Genomic DNA, 15,155 nt, shown 5'->3' with positions numbered 1-15,155 from the left:
ACTTTTTCAAAAAATGAGATCAGGTTGGTTTGGCACTATCTACCTTTTGTAAAACCATGTTGTATTTTGTCCCATTTACCATTGACTTCAATGTCCTTAACTAATTTCTCCTTCAAAATTTTTTCCAGGGCCTTGCATACTACTGATGTCAAACTAACTGGCCTGTAGTTACCCGGATCACTTTTTTTTCCTTTCTTAAAAATAGGAACTATATTAGCAATTCTCCAATCATTCGGTACAACTCCTGAGTTTACAGATTCATTAAAAATTCTTGCTAATGGGCTTGCAATTTCAGGTGCCAATTCCTTTAATATCTTGGATGAAGATTATCTGGGCCCCCCGATTTAGTCCCATTAAGCTGTTTCAGTTTCGCTTCTACCTCAGATATGGTAATATCTACCTCCATATCCTCATTCCCATTTGTCATGCTACCATTATCCCCAAGATCCTCTTTAGCCTTATTAAAAACTGAGGCAAAATATTTGTTTAGATATTGGGCCATGCCTAGATTATCTTTAACCTCCACTCCATCCTCAGTGTTTAGTGGCCCCACTTCTTCTTTCTTAGTTTTCTTCTAATTTATAAGGCTATAGAACCTTTTACTATTGGTTTTAATTCCCTTTGCAAGGTCCAACTCTACTCGACTTTTAGCCTGTCTCACTTTATCCCTACACATTCTGACCTCAATAAGGTAGCTTTCCTTGCTGATCAGTCCCATCTTCCACTCCCTGTATGCTTTCTACTTCTTCTTAATCACCTCTCTAAGATGCTTGCTCATCCAGCTTGGTCTACAACTCCTTCTTATGAATTTGGACACCATGCGACTCATGATAAAATCATGAGAGTTGGCAGCACCGAAAAGGATTGCTGTTTGTAACTAAGGTTAACTGAACCCAGCAGGGTTGGCAAATAGAATACATGCTGGAGAACACTACTGGGAAGTTTATCAAGGTAATCTGGGAAGGACCAAGAGACAGTCCATATGGTGGAAGCTGTTGCATTTTGGGGAATTTGCTTTTAATTCATTTTAGCCCTACTGGCTGCTTGGGTATTTCAACCAAAAATACAACACAGAATAAAAGGGGCGCATGCACAAATTCACCCAGGCACTGTATGGCATCTGTGAGCATAGCCTGATGAGTAGAACTAGAGAAAGTGGGTCAGGTTTCAGGAAGGACCTAATTTGGTGCATCACCAGGGCCCAGGCACCATTGAATGGAAGATGTGTGTACTCTGCAAGCCTGACAAACTCAGGCCTCTCAGCATGTACCTACATGCTTAAAGATCTCTTTCCTTCAACTCTGCCTGCAGCACTTACTGCTCATGAAACAATGGAGCCAATACCCTGGAGCCATTCAGTTGGCGAGAAAGGTAAGAATTTAAACCTTAGCTACACTGGGTCTTGGATCAGATAAATAGTGTGAAACGAATAGATCCTGAGCAGTCTGCCCCAGATCAGCCAGCTGGCACGTGACTGTAAACAGGACCTGTGCAATACTTTCATTGGGAAAACCACAACCACCGAGGACTCATTTGCCTGTTTTCAGGACCATGCACAAACGTGCACTGATTCATCTACTTCTCAGACCTGTAAATGTTTCAGTTGAACTAGAGTTAATACTTTTCATTGGCTGGATTGATTATTATTTGTTGAGTGGCAGTTCTGCACAGCACACGGACAACTCTTGTGCTTGCCTCCAAAGAATTTACAATCTAAAAAGACAAAACAACAGACAGTAATTCAGACATAACACACTATGTAAACAGGAAGTGGATGCTTCTTATCATGGGCCAGTATTCTGTGAGTGCTGCTCTTAAAAAAACAAAAACAATTAGCCTAAGCAGTTCTTCAGGTGTGGGATGAACAGTGCTAGGCTTCATGGAAAATGTAGGGATTGGGAAAAAAAAATGTAGGTGTGTGACTGTAGCTCACGAAAGCTTATGCTCAAATAAATTTGTTAGTCTCTAAGGTGCCACAAGTACTCCTTTTCTTTTTGCAAATACAGAGTAACACGGCTGCTACTCTGAAATTTGAAATGAGAGTTTCACTAGTTTGTTTCAAGAGCATGGTGGGGGGGAAGACACCAAGTATATTGTAAATACCATAATAAGTACTCTGGGTCCCTCACTAGTGTTCTTGAGGGATCAAGGAGTCTCCCATTTCATGAAATGGTTTTTACTTAATATCTTACTCAGTGAGTTCTTAAATTCTGGCTCCCATGCCCTTCTCCAGCCTACTTCCTGGCATCTCCACAAGATGGTACTATGTAACATTCCTCAGGAGATTGGGAGGGACAGCTCTGCTTACTCTTGCTGCTGCTGCTATGTTTAGAAGCACTTTATGTCGACAAACAGAAGGAGGGTTGGTTTTGCTTTTCACCTCCAATAAAAATTTCCCTTGTGCCAGTCCCAACTTTGAATAGAAAATATACTCATTATTTTACAGGCCAGATAATCACAGCAGCAGAAATTTAAGCCTATTTTTGCCTGTAGCTGGGGTGGATAATTTTCATAATACCCCACCAACGTGAATTAAGAGGGTCATTAGTGGGAGCATCAAGAAAACAGACTAACTCCTCAGAGAAACTTACTTAGGGTTTGTCTACATTAGCACTTTGTTGGCAAAACCTTTGTTGTTCAGGGGTGTTAAAAAACCACCCTCCCTCCCAATGACAAGTTTTACCAACGAAAAGTGCGGGTGTGAACAGCGCTTTATTGGCAGAAGCACTCTCCTGCTGACAAAGCCATTGCCGCTCATGGGAGGCTGGAAGCTTTTTGTCAGCAGGAGACCTCTCTCCTGCCAACAACCGCTGTAGCTCACGAAAGCTTATGCTCTAATAAATTTGTTAGTCTCTAAGGTGCCACAAGTACTCCTTTTCTTTTTGCGAATACAGACTAACACGGCTGCTACTCTGAAACCTGTCAGCAGCTACACTGTGTGCCTTTTAGTGGCAGAGCTGTGTCACTAAAAGCCTCGTAGTGTAGCCATAGCCTTAGATTGTAAGCTCTTTGAGGTAGGGACTATCTTCTTGCTCTGTGTTTGTGCAGAGCCTGTCACAATGGGGTCCTGATTCATGTCTGTGGCTCCTAGGCCCCGCGACAGTACAAAAAATAAATAATAATGGCACCATTTTTAGGAGAGGAAGACACACCAACTATATAACTGAAAGAGCAAGCTGACTAAAAAGAAAGGAAAAAGGCAGAAGAACAACAGTGATGGATATAGCAAGTTACTGTTTGAAATGCTCATTCAGTAGAAAGTTAGACAACAAGAATACAATTAAATACATTGTGCTTTTGAATTAACAACATTGGTGGTGGTGGGGCGGGGGATTTCCCTTTTTTTGGTGCAACTCCTCCCTTCCTGGATGATTTTTTTTAAAACCAGCTCTAATTTAGAATACATTAGACTGTCCCCAACAGCATACCTGTGTACTAACAACTGCAAAATATTCTAGAGGAGGATACCCTTGAAGCCCAAGAAGGGCTACAAGAACTCTTACTCCCCAGAAATTACTCAGTTGTTTGTAGTCTGCTGAAAAAGTACTGCTCAGTCTGTCTAGACCAGCAGTTCTCAAACTGTGGGTTGGGACCCCAAAGTGGGTTGCAACCCCATTTTAATGGGGTCTCCAAGGCTGGCTTAGACTTGCTGGGGCCAGGGCAGCAAGGCTGAGTTTGGGTTTTGGCTTTGGTTCTACCGCGTGAGGCTGTGGGGCTCAGGCTTTTGCCCCCCCAACCTGGGGCAGCAGGGCTTGGGCAGGCTTAGGCTTCAGTCCCCGCACCTGGGATCGTGTAGTAATTTTTATTATCAGAAGGGGATCATGGTGCCATGAAGTTTGAGAACACCTGGTCTAGACCTTCCAGTCCAGCCCTGTCTATACTGCTGCATTTGCCAGTTATTAATACTCTTTGGGATGATGGGGCATGTATGTTCTGTTAACAGGGCATTAGTTATTCCAGATCTTCTTGGCAGGCAGGCAGCAGTGGTCATGCTGAGAGAGTGTCTGCCTGAAAATGACCTCAATGAGAGGCAGGGGCAGGTACTAGTTGTCCTGATGCATCTGAGAGAGGATTTGGAAGCACTGCAACAGAGTATACACAGTGTGAAGAGACAGATTTCAGAGTGGTAGCCGGGTTAGTCTGTATCAGCAAAAAAACAACAACAAAAATTGAGGAGTATTTATGGTACCTTAGAGACTAACAAATTTATTTGGCCATAAGCTTTCGTGGGCTAAAACCTACTTCATCAGATGCCTGCAGTGGAAAATACTGTAGGAAGATATATATACACAGAGAACATAAAAAAATGGGTGTTGCCATACCAACTGTAACGAGACCAAACCAATCAATTAAGGTGGGCTATTATCAGCAGGAGAAAAAAACCCAACTTTTGTAGTGATAACCAGGATGGCCCATTTGAAACAGTTGACAAGAAGGTGTGAGTAACAATAGGGGGGAAAAATTAGCATGGGGAAATAGTTTTAACTTTGTGTAATGATCCATCCACTCTTAGTCTTTATTCAAGCCTAATTTAATGGAGTCCAGTTTGCAAATTAATTCTAATTCTGAAGTTTCTTGTTGGAGTCTGTTTCTGAAGTTTTTTTGTTGTGACCAGGGAGGTCACTCAATTTCAGACCTAAAAGTCGCAATTCTCCAACAAAAAATGACTCAAGGATGTTGTTGCTGAAAGGGAAATGCAGTGGTGAAAGATGAGTGTCTTGATCCTTTGCTAGTGCCTGTGCTTGTTTTGGCTGAAAGCGTGTCTAGCTTGGCAAAGAGTCAGATGTATTTGCATATAATCTGTTGAGCACCCTCCACTCTGGAAGTGGACAGTGCTCAGCGCCTCCCACTACTGGAGTCTTTGAGATTTAGGGACTCTCCTATGATTAAGGTGGGGATCACTTTATCCAAACAGCTGCTCTGGTTACAACAGCAATTAAGGAACTGAGGCAGTAGCTCTATAGTTAAAATTGTGACTCATTTTCCAAAATTGTCATCATTCATATCTATAGCTCCCTTCTACCATCTGCTCTCAGTCAATTTATGCCAGTCCTTATTATCCCCAAACTATGTAAACTGAGAAGCAGAGTCTGATGAAGAACAAGGGAAGTTCTAGAACTGCCTGACATTTTTCTTCCAAAAAGACTGAGTTTAGTCCAACTAGATTTTTTCAGTAAACATTATTTGACAATATTTTTTCCAGAGGGAATTTTTAAACTAAATACATTCCATTTCATTTTGAATTGGGTTAGGTTCTTTAAATGAATGGATTTTTCAATCTGAATGGAAACAAATACAAGTTTTTTGAATTAATTAAAAAAATTCCTGTGAAATTTTGAACAAATGTTTTGCTTGCAAATTTTTTTTTTAATGAAAATACATTTTTTGTTTTATGTTTTACCAGCTCTAGGACATACTGATTGAAAAGGTGAGGGATACAGAAGGAAATTGAGCGCAGACCTTTGAAGGCTACTGTCTTGGTCTGGACAGACAGAATGGGAAGAATGGGTTGCTTTATATGGCCGTAGGCAAAGGAGATTTGAAAGCCTAGTCTACACTTAAAACTTGGGTCGACTTAGCTATGTCACTTAGGATTATGAAGAATTCACACCCCTTAGAGATATAGTTATGCTAACCTAAACCCCAGTGTAGACATTGCTGGGTTGGTAGAAGAATTCTTCTGTCAACTTAGCTACTGCCTCTTGAGGGGATGGTTTTAATACAAAAACCCCATCCATCACTGTAGCCAGTGTCTATGCTACAGCACTCTAGTGTGTATAGTGTAGACATAGCCTAAATCTAAGGGCTTGTCTACACTGGCAATTTACAGCGCTGCAACTTGCTTGAAAAAACACCCCCCGGAGTGCAGCAAGTTTCAGTGCTGTACAGCGCCAGTGGAGACAGGGCCCCAGCGCTGGGAGCCACGCCTCTCGTGGAGGTGGTTTTTTTTAGAGCACTGGGAGAGTACTCTCCCAGCGCTGTGCTGTGACCACACAAGCCATGTTAAAGTGCTGCCAGGGCAGCGCTTGAGCGTTTCCAGGGTAGACTAGCCCTAGGTAAGTAAGGGAGGGCATGGCTACACTAGAGTTTACAGTAGCACAGCTGCGCTGCTGTAAGCTCTCTAGTGTTGCCACTCTAAGCCAATGGGAGAGAGGTCACCTATCGGTTTAACTAGTCCAGCCCCCATGAGTGGCAGAAGCTATGTTGGAAGGTCCATACTGGCACTTAGGTCGGCATAACCTATGTTGCTCAGGGGGGTGGTTTATTCACCCCGAGTAACGTAAACTATGTCTACATTAACGCTTATATCAGCATAACAAGTATATTTCTTACTTTGGGTCTGAGCCAATGCCCACTGAATTCAGTGGAAAGATACTCACTGACTTTGATGGCCATTATATTGAGCCTTTAATTCTTCATGAAAATCCTCTGTCTGTGTGTCTCTCTCTGTGAATTTAATTTATTTTAAGGACAAAGTTTTCAATCCTGAAGACACTAAATCCCCTGAGTAACCACTTTAACAACTTAATTTGCCAGCTCTGTGCGAATGGGCTGTGTGACAAAACAAAGACTTAAGATGAAAATGTCATTTTCAAACATTTTTAGTAATTTATTTGTCAGCTTATGACTCATATGAAGTGATCACGTGCGTTCAGTGTAGAGCAAGCAATTAGCCAAGGCCTGAGCTTTGCTGCTAAATCATTTTCAGAAACAAATATCACAATTTCTCACTTAGGTTTAATTATGTAAATGTATTGGTTTGCCTTTATGGAAGCTCAGCACTCTTGCAAGGCAATTTAAATTTGACCTTTCTTGCAGTTGATCTTATGACAACTTTACCATTCTTAGTGTATAACTTGCTTGTTATGGAGTTAAAATGCATTATAAATAAGTTATTCTTCTAGAGTCAGCACTATCCAATAATGGCCTCATCCTTCTTTCTTTCTTCGATCTAGCCCTGCAGCCCCTTTACTTTCCTTCCATGGCATAAAAGATCCATAACGTGTGTGAAGACAGCCGCTGGGCAATATCCTTTGTTTAAAGGAGATTCTAAGGTATTGTCTAAATTGGTACGGTTTTGTTGCTTAGCTATACTATACTATACTATACTATACTATACTATACTATACTATACTATACTGGTATAGTTAAACTGACAAAACCCTCTAGCATAGATACAGTCTTCTTTTGTATGGCTTGTGTAGGTAGCAACGACTACAAATTTATATCTAGGTTTGATAGTCAGCACATTGCCGTGAGCTGGTGAATGTCCCTCAGGCCCCCTGGCGAAAGAACGAAGATATGCTGTGCTTCATCGTTTGTGCCTGGTGACCACAGTCACATACAGGTGTTTGCCTCATTTTCCTTATAAAGAGGGTTTATCCACATCTCCCATGAGATGTCCTGATGTGATTCAATCTGCACCAGTCTTTCTGAAGTTTATCAAAACCTGGTGGTTCCTTGACAGGGTCAATGACAAGCTGTTTGTTTTGAGTGGTTGAAATACTCCATGTGGTTCTCCATTGAATCTCAGCATTGAAGTTGGGTGTAAGGGTCTTGATGTGGTTTCATAGAAGGTTGCGGGATTTTAATCTTGTCTTTGGCAGGTTCTGCAGGTCATTGTGCAGTGGGATCCTCGTGTTTGCATTGACATGGGTAAGAAAGCAAGATATTCTAATCTGTGGAGGCTGGATGTGTGATAGGTCTGGGAGCCAGTGAACTGGAGTCAATTTGAGCATCACCGACATTATGTGCTTAGTGTTATTGAGTTGAGCATCAAGGAGTTTAGTTTCAGAGTAGCAGCCGTGTTAGTCTGTATTCGCAAAAAGAAAAGGAGTACTTGTGGCACCTTAGAGACTAACAAATTTATTAGAGCATAAGCTTTCGTGAGCTACAGCTCACTTCATCGGATGCACCAAATGCATTTTCCACCAAATGCATCCGATGAAGTGAGCTGTAGCTCCGAAAGCTTATGCTCTAATAAATTTGTTAGTCTCTAAGGTGCCACAAGGAGTTTAGTGTGACAGCTGTGAGACCACATTGGCACACAATATTGAGCTGCAGAATATACCTAGGCAATTGTTGCGGGTGTTCTTGTGGTTTTGTTGACAGGTCAAACTCCAGTCCAGTGTAACACCAAGATACTTTGGGTTAGCCTCATGGCTGATGCTCTCACCACAGAACTGCACATCAAGTTTGGTATTTGCCATTTTATTGTTCAGATGGAAAGCGGTTACCTGTTTTTTTTTTCAGGTTTGGCCTAAGTTTCCAGCATTGGAAATAATCAGCAATTGTGTTAAGATCTCTGGTTAGGGTGCAGCTGATGGTATGAAGGCTTATATGTTGAACAGCTAGGGCAATGTCATCTGCATACATGAATTTCCTTGACTCTGTCTCTGGAATATCCATGGTGTATAGATTAAAAAGTATCAGGGCCAGGACAGAGCCCTGAGGGATGCCTGAGTTAAGAGATCTTGGTCTACTGATCTGGCCATTAAGGCTCACCTTAAAGTAGCGGTCCCTGGCATTGCTGCCAAGAGGTGGATCGTTCGCTGGCAGTGAATGACACAGATCATCTTGAGGAGGAGGTCCTGTCTTCAGAAGGTGTAATATGCTGAGGACAGATCAGCAAGGGCGATCCCTGTATTCAACTTACGTTGGAATCCTGCTTCAGTGTGGATGGTAAGTGAAGCTACTTGATCACAGCAGTTCCTCTTTGGGCAAAATCCTGGCTGCTCCGCTGGGAGGATGTCTTCGATAATATCAGACAGACTGCAGAGCAGTCTATGAGCTTGCTGGTGGTTGAGAGGAAAGAGATGAGGCGGTAGCTGACTGCATCCTCTGGGGATTTCCCAGGTTTCAGTAGGGCAACCTTCATGTGGAGCTTCTGGTAAGTGCTGGTGTTTTTCGTACTCTGTGCTTTATGCAACTTCACTAACATACCAGTGTTTTCAACTGGCCACTGGACATCATATTACCAACCTCCCAGTGAAAGTAGCAATGTGTGGACACAGTGGCATCAGTACAAAGTGCTCATACGAGTGTGGGTTATGCTGGTCTCTGTTAGAGAAAAGATCACCCTAACTGACATATCTAAGGTAATCAAAATTTTTAAGTGCAGATAAGACCTCAGCCACTGTTCAGTGGCGAGAACAGTTTTATGGCAACCTGTGTCACAGTCTCTGGCATAGGAGATGTAACTCTGCACTCTGGCTATTCTCAGCAGATTGTAAATGGAAACATGAGTATAAGGCCATGTCCATACTAGGGGCTTCGCTGGCATAGCTATACCAGCGTAGCTATGCTGGCCGAGCCCCCTACTTGAGAGGTAGCATAAGCTGACAGGAGTAGTAGTATACAGTAACTCCTCACTTAACGTCCTCCTGCTTAACGTTGTTTCGAAGTTACATAACTGCTCCATTAGGGAACATGCTTGTTTAAAGTAGTGCAATGCTCCCTTATAATGTCGTTTGGCTGCCTGCTCTGTCCACTGCTTGTAAGATTCTGTGGAAGAGCAGCGACTTTACAAGGGAGCATTGTACAAGTTCCTCTTCTCCACCTCCTCCCACTCCCTCCCAGTGCTTCCCCCTGCCACCAAACAGCTGTTTGGTGGCACTTAGGACTTTCTGGGAGGGAGGGGGAGGAGTGGGGAGTGGCATGCTTCGGGGTGGAGGTGGAGTGGGGGTGGGAAGAGGTGGGTCTGGAGCATCCCCCGGCAAAGTCGGCACCTGTTCTTCTGTGGGGGGAGTTGACGCTGTTGTGCAAAGTGCTTCCTAGTGTCCTTGCCTGCAGCGGGCTGTGCCTGTGTGAGGAAAGCTGGGGCACCTCCCAACCACAGTACAATACAGTACTGTACAGTATATAATGCCTTTTGTCTGCCCCCCCCAAATTTCTTGGAACCTAACCCTCTGCATTTACATTAAATCTTATGGGAAAATTGGATTAGTTTAACATCATTTCACGTAAAGTTGCATTTTTCAGGAACATAACTACAACGTTAAGTGAGGAGTTACTGTACTAATATTCCTAGCTATTTTGGCTAGGAGTGGGAAAAAATCTCACCCCTCAGCTGACATAGTTATGCTGGCAAAACCCCTGGTATGACACAACTATGCCAACAGAAGAGGAGTTCTGCTGGGATAGCTAAACCACCTATTACCTCTGCTTTGTCTGTCAGCATGGTTGAGTGTACACCAGGGGTTTTGCTGGCATAGTTGTGTTGGTTAGGGGTGCGATTCTTTTTTCACATGTAGCTATGCTGGAAAAACTTTGTAGTGTAGATTAAGGCTAGGAGTGTTTTGCTGGTATACGAATACCAGTATTCTATACGGGCAAAGTGCTTCTAGTGTGGATGCAGTTATACTGGCAAAGCTGTGCTTTTGCTGGTTTAGCTTATGTTACTCCAGCCAAGCAAAACATAAAATACCCATAAAAGTGCAGTTTTGCTGGTATAATAGCTATAGGGATCACAACTTTGCACATGCCTGACTGTCTGTGCTAGATAAAGTCTGTAGTATAGACATGCCCTAAGTTAGAGCAGCCTTGTGACTCCTCTAACTTATGCCTGGGGCCTAGTCAGCCCCCAGCTGCCCCAAGAATATCAGGAACACAAAGGTGGCTTGAAGCCATCAAAGCTTCCCAGGCCCAAAGTGCAGGAATGAGCACTGAGCATTGGGACCCTTTGGCCATTCCCACTGAGGTGGCAATTTTTAGTATGCCAGGAATGTAGAATCACAACTAAACATTTTTCATCTTTTCAGGTGACTTATTTTCAATAATATTTTAGTCTGTAGCTTATGCTGTGGAATCTCTTTTATGAACCACCACATTTCCAGGGAAGTGGGGCCACTGCTTTGCCTTGAGAATTCAAAAATTCTTTCCCCTGTAGATGTGATTTTTATAATGCCTGGAACATTTTTTTTACCTCTGTGATTATTTCAAATCCAGGCTGGGGAAACTATTGTTTGGGTCTTCTGAAAATCACACATGGTTTTGTACTGTGAATTAATCCAACAACTGTATTTGCCAGACTGAGCCTGCTTGAAAAGATAATGGCATTCAAATCATCCTGGACAGTGAAACCCATTTCAGAGTTTTCTCAGTGAACCTGGAAGCCCATGAGCAAAATGCCATTTTCACCCAGAGATCTAACTCGGGGTCAGATTCTGGTACATTTACTCATGCTGAATAGCAGCTTATTTCATGACTAGCCTCACTGAAGTCAGGTGTTACTCAATATAAAGAGGAAGGATATCAGAAATGGGCCCTGAATAATTATTCCACTGGTGACACCCATTGTTTCTTCATTTCCAGTCTGTTTTAAAGCTAGACAAGGAGAAAAGGCACAACCGGAAAGAGGGAGATTTTCAAAGGTGGTTCGGTCTATGTATGTATCTATCTTAAGTACCTATAAGTATACCTTGCAACCTTAAACATATTTATCCTCATAACCACCCCTGCGAGATAGAGAGATGCTATTATTGCCATTCTACAGATGGGGAACTGATGCACAAAGGGAGTAAGTCACTTGCCCAAGATCACTCAGGAAGTCTGTGGTGGAGTGGGGAATGGGACACAGGGCTCCCATAGCCCAGGCTGGTCCCTAACCATTGGACTATGCTTCCTTTCTTAAGTAGCCAACTCCCATTGAAAGTTAATGGGAATTGGGCACTTAAGATTCCCCTAAAAGGACAAGCCTGCTATATGATTTGAATTACTACCCAGGCTCTGTACTGAAGACATATATATAAAAATATGGATTTGTATAGTGGAGATTAGATTTAGCATTTATGTTTGTTTCTTTTTGCAGACTTGAGGATATTAGAGTTATTTTTGTTATTTCTAAAACTTTTGCTTATGTGTGATGTTCTTGGGCATGCAGGACTTGAAATGCAACTGGAACACAGAGTAATTGTGAACTTTTTAAAAATTAGCTTTGTTTTCATTACAGTGTAGGTGGTACAAATGATAGTAGCTTGTACAGTGGTGGTGCCTTTCAACTGAGGCTATTAAAGATCTCTACAAATATTAAGTAATTTAGTCTCCCAGTAACCTGGTAAAAATAATATTCCCATTGCACAGATGAGGAAACTGAAGCACAAAAAGGTTAAGTGATTTGCCTAAGATCACACAGGAATCTTGTGTCTAGGCTGGGAATAGAACACAGATGTTGTTACTCTAAGCTCTTAACCACCAGACCAGACCATTCAGCAAAATATAGACCAAATTCTGACATCTTGCACCCAGCAAGGTTAATGGGTTAACACCTGGAATAAGGAAAGCAGAATCAGGCTGTACATTATAAATCAAACCTTTTCCAACATATGATAATGCCCCACTTCTTTCCTACACAAAAGAATCAAATAGCATATAAAGGCCCTAATCTTGCATTCCCTATATACCCCAAACTAGCAGATTCAACAGGAGTTTGCAGAATCAGACCCCCAAAAAGTATCTGGGGGGTTGTATTGTGATGTGATCCCAGGACATTGGTCTCACAGCCAGAGATGGTTAGATGTTAAAAAGCAAGCGAGCACCTCAGAGCCAGAAATGGTATTTTTGAGCATATCATTGCACAATTAGACAGAATACCGCTGAGTCTCTGTTTTTCCAGAGATGAAGAAAGCCCTTTATTTGCTTTGTTTTTTGGTCTGGAAACTGATAGTAGCTGGCATATATCAGCTTCCTGAATGGATGACCAGATAAACTGACCTTTCGGTCATCAGACTCCTGTCCTTTGGTGTATGGACAGATCTGCTCAAACAAAAACTATTTAAATAGATACCACCAGAGCAGATAAAAAGTAGCACAGAAATGTATGTGCACGTTGATGTTTGGTACTATGTTATCTCAGACTAGTCAACCTTACCATAAGCTTTCAACTGGCTGAGAAGGATGCTAAAATCCATAATGGCCTGCAGTTTGAGAGCTTCGTTTCCTGGGGCCTCTAATGGCACAATGGGATATTTTGCTCACAAGAGCCTGTAGTATGCATATAGCAGGCTGCCGTCTGGTTGAGGACGTGAAAATTCGGTAACACACCTGGAGACTAACTGGAATGTGTTGTGATAGTCATGAGAATCTGCATAGTGCAACACCATTAAATGTCACTGAACTACAAGCTTTTTATAGTCACAAAAGAAACTTTAACCGTAGGTTTAAAACAAGGCCATTGAATTTTCACCACTAAGTCAGATGTGTGCAGTAAGCCGGAAAGGACCTCTGGCCTCTCTTAAATATTGTATTTTTTTATTCCTGTAAGTGCAGCTTGGTATGGATGGCTGCTTATATCAGTACACTGGAATGGGTTCCTTTCACAATTTGCTGTTTTCATTTTCAAACCAGAGCACTTTATACATTGCCTGGTTTCTGTTTTGGGGAGGAGGAAATTAATGGTCCTATCCTAGAAGTGTGCATGTAGGAGCTACTGTACAGTGAGTTCTTTGTTTACTCTGTATCATACACAAATGCATTTCTGTGGCACAGGCTATGATAAACAGCAGCTGTTGCTGTCACTGGGAAGCACCTTTTGAGTTCCCTGCTCACCTGGATTGGTGGTTCTCTGCTCTGTAGGATATGAGTGCTGGGGGCTCAGCTTTGAGAGTGGTTCTCTGTTGCTCAGACAGAAAAAGGGAGGGTTATGCTTTTCTTAAACTTTGTGAATAAGGAACATAACAAAATAGGATTTCTGATCCCTGGTCTGAGTTCACCTACTCTATTGACCTACCTTTAACAGTGGCCAATATGTGATGCTTCAGAAAAAGGTGACACCCTTCACCTCCCACTAATGCACTTGGCCATCTGAGAAATAGTTCCTGACTTACCCTGGTAACTTGTATCCTGAAGCAAGAAAAGTAATTGAATCTCAGACAGCCATAAATACAAGCATCATTGTTAGCAAAATTATTCAGCCCCTGTTAAAATCTAGCTGTACTTTTTGACTCTATGGTCTCCTATGGCAACAAATTCCCCACGCTGACCACATGTTGCACACAGAAGTACTTCCTTTCCTTTATTCCAGATATACTCACCACTAATTCTCTGGAGTGAATTCTCATTCTTATGTCATGGCCCAGAGTAAAGGAGGACTGCTTGGTTTTCATTTGAGATAGGATACAGAATTCAGATATGGATGTGAACCTCATCACTCATGGATATTCAGATCCAGATTAATATTTTAAGCACTCTCCTCCTCCCTCACCCCAGCTTCTTTTTTTCTTTCTCTCCTTTGCTCCCCTCCCCCCCAAATCTGGGGCCATTCAGATCCAGAGTTTTGATTTGGATCTCTCTCTAGTTGTCACTTTACTTGTCCTAATCTTAAAAACCTCAGCCCAGTTCCTTTTAATGCTCCTTTCCTGCCAAGTAAGTGAGTTTTGCTATCTCCCTTCTTATGTGTATGCATGCCCACTCTTTCTTTACTCTGCTTTTCCTATGAATTCCCTGGCCATCCTCTCTATATCTTTTCAGTTTCAGCTATATTTTACGGTGAGACAGACAAAATAACTGGATAGGGTGGCCCAAGGGCTTATGATCTTGAGACCTGTATCTCCCACATTGGTTTCAATGGGCGTGATGGAGGGTCTGCACATCTAACAATCCCCATTTGCTTGAGACCCAAATGAGGGCTCTGTGGAGTTAAGTGGAGTTATTCACATTAGCAGCACCTATAGCTAGACAAGTTAGGGAATGGAATTAGCATTGGCCTTGAAGGACTTTCCTTGCTCTCTCTCTCTCTCTCTTTCCCACTCATCCAGCCATATGGAAGGCATTGCACAATGACAGTGGCAGGATAGTGGTACGAAAACTTGACTTCCTGGCATGAAGGAGGCGCCAATGGTTCTCCCATTGAAGTCAGGAGCAAGAGAAGGTTACTTACTGTAACTGGAGGTTATTCGAGATGTGTTGTCCCTATTTGGATTCCAAACGTGGGTGCGCATGCGCTAGAGCCAGAACTGTTCAAAGTAGTGTCAGTTCATGTGTGTCGACCACATGGCGCCTCTGAGGCTTTTAAGAGTCTATGCCAGTCAATGCTGCTCCTGTTCCCTCTTACAGAAAGCGGAGGAGCCCAGAGCAGAGGGGATGGAGAGTGGGATTGGAATCCAGATAGGGACCATACATCTTGAAGAACCTCTCGTTACAGTAAATAACCTTCTTTT

Source organism: Dermochelys coriacea, chromosome 5 (genome assembly GCF_009764565.3).
Source record: "Dermochelys coriacea isolate rDerCor1 chromosome 5, rDerCor1.pri.v4, whole genome shotgun sequence".
In the NCBI taxonomy this organism is placed as follows: domain Eukaryota; kingdom Metazoa; phylum Chordata; order Testudines; family Dermochelyidae; genus Dermochelys; species Dermochelys coriacea.
This window is presented reverse-complemented; position numbering follows the sequence as displayed.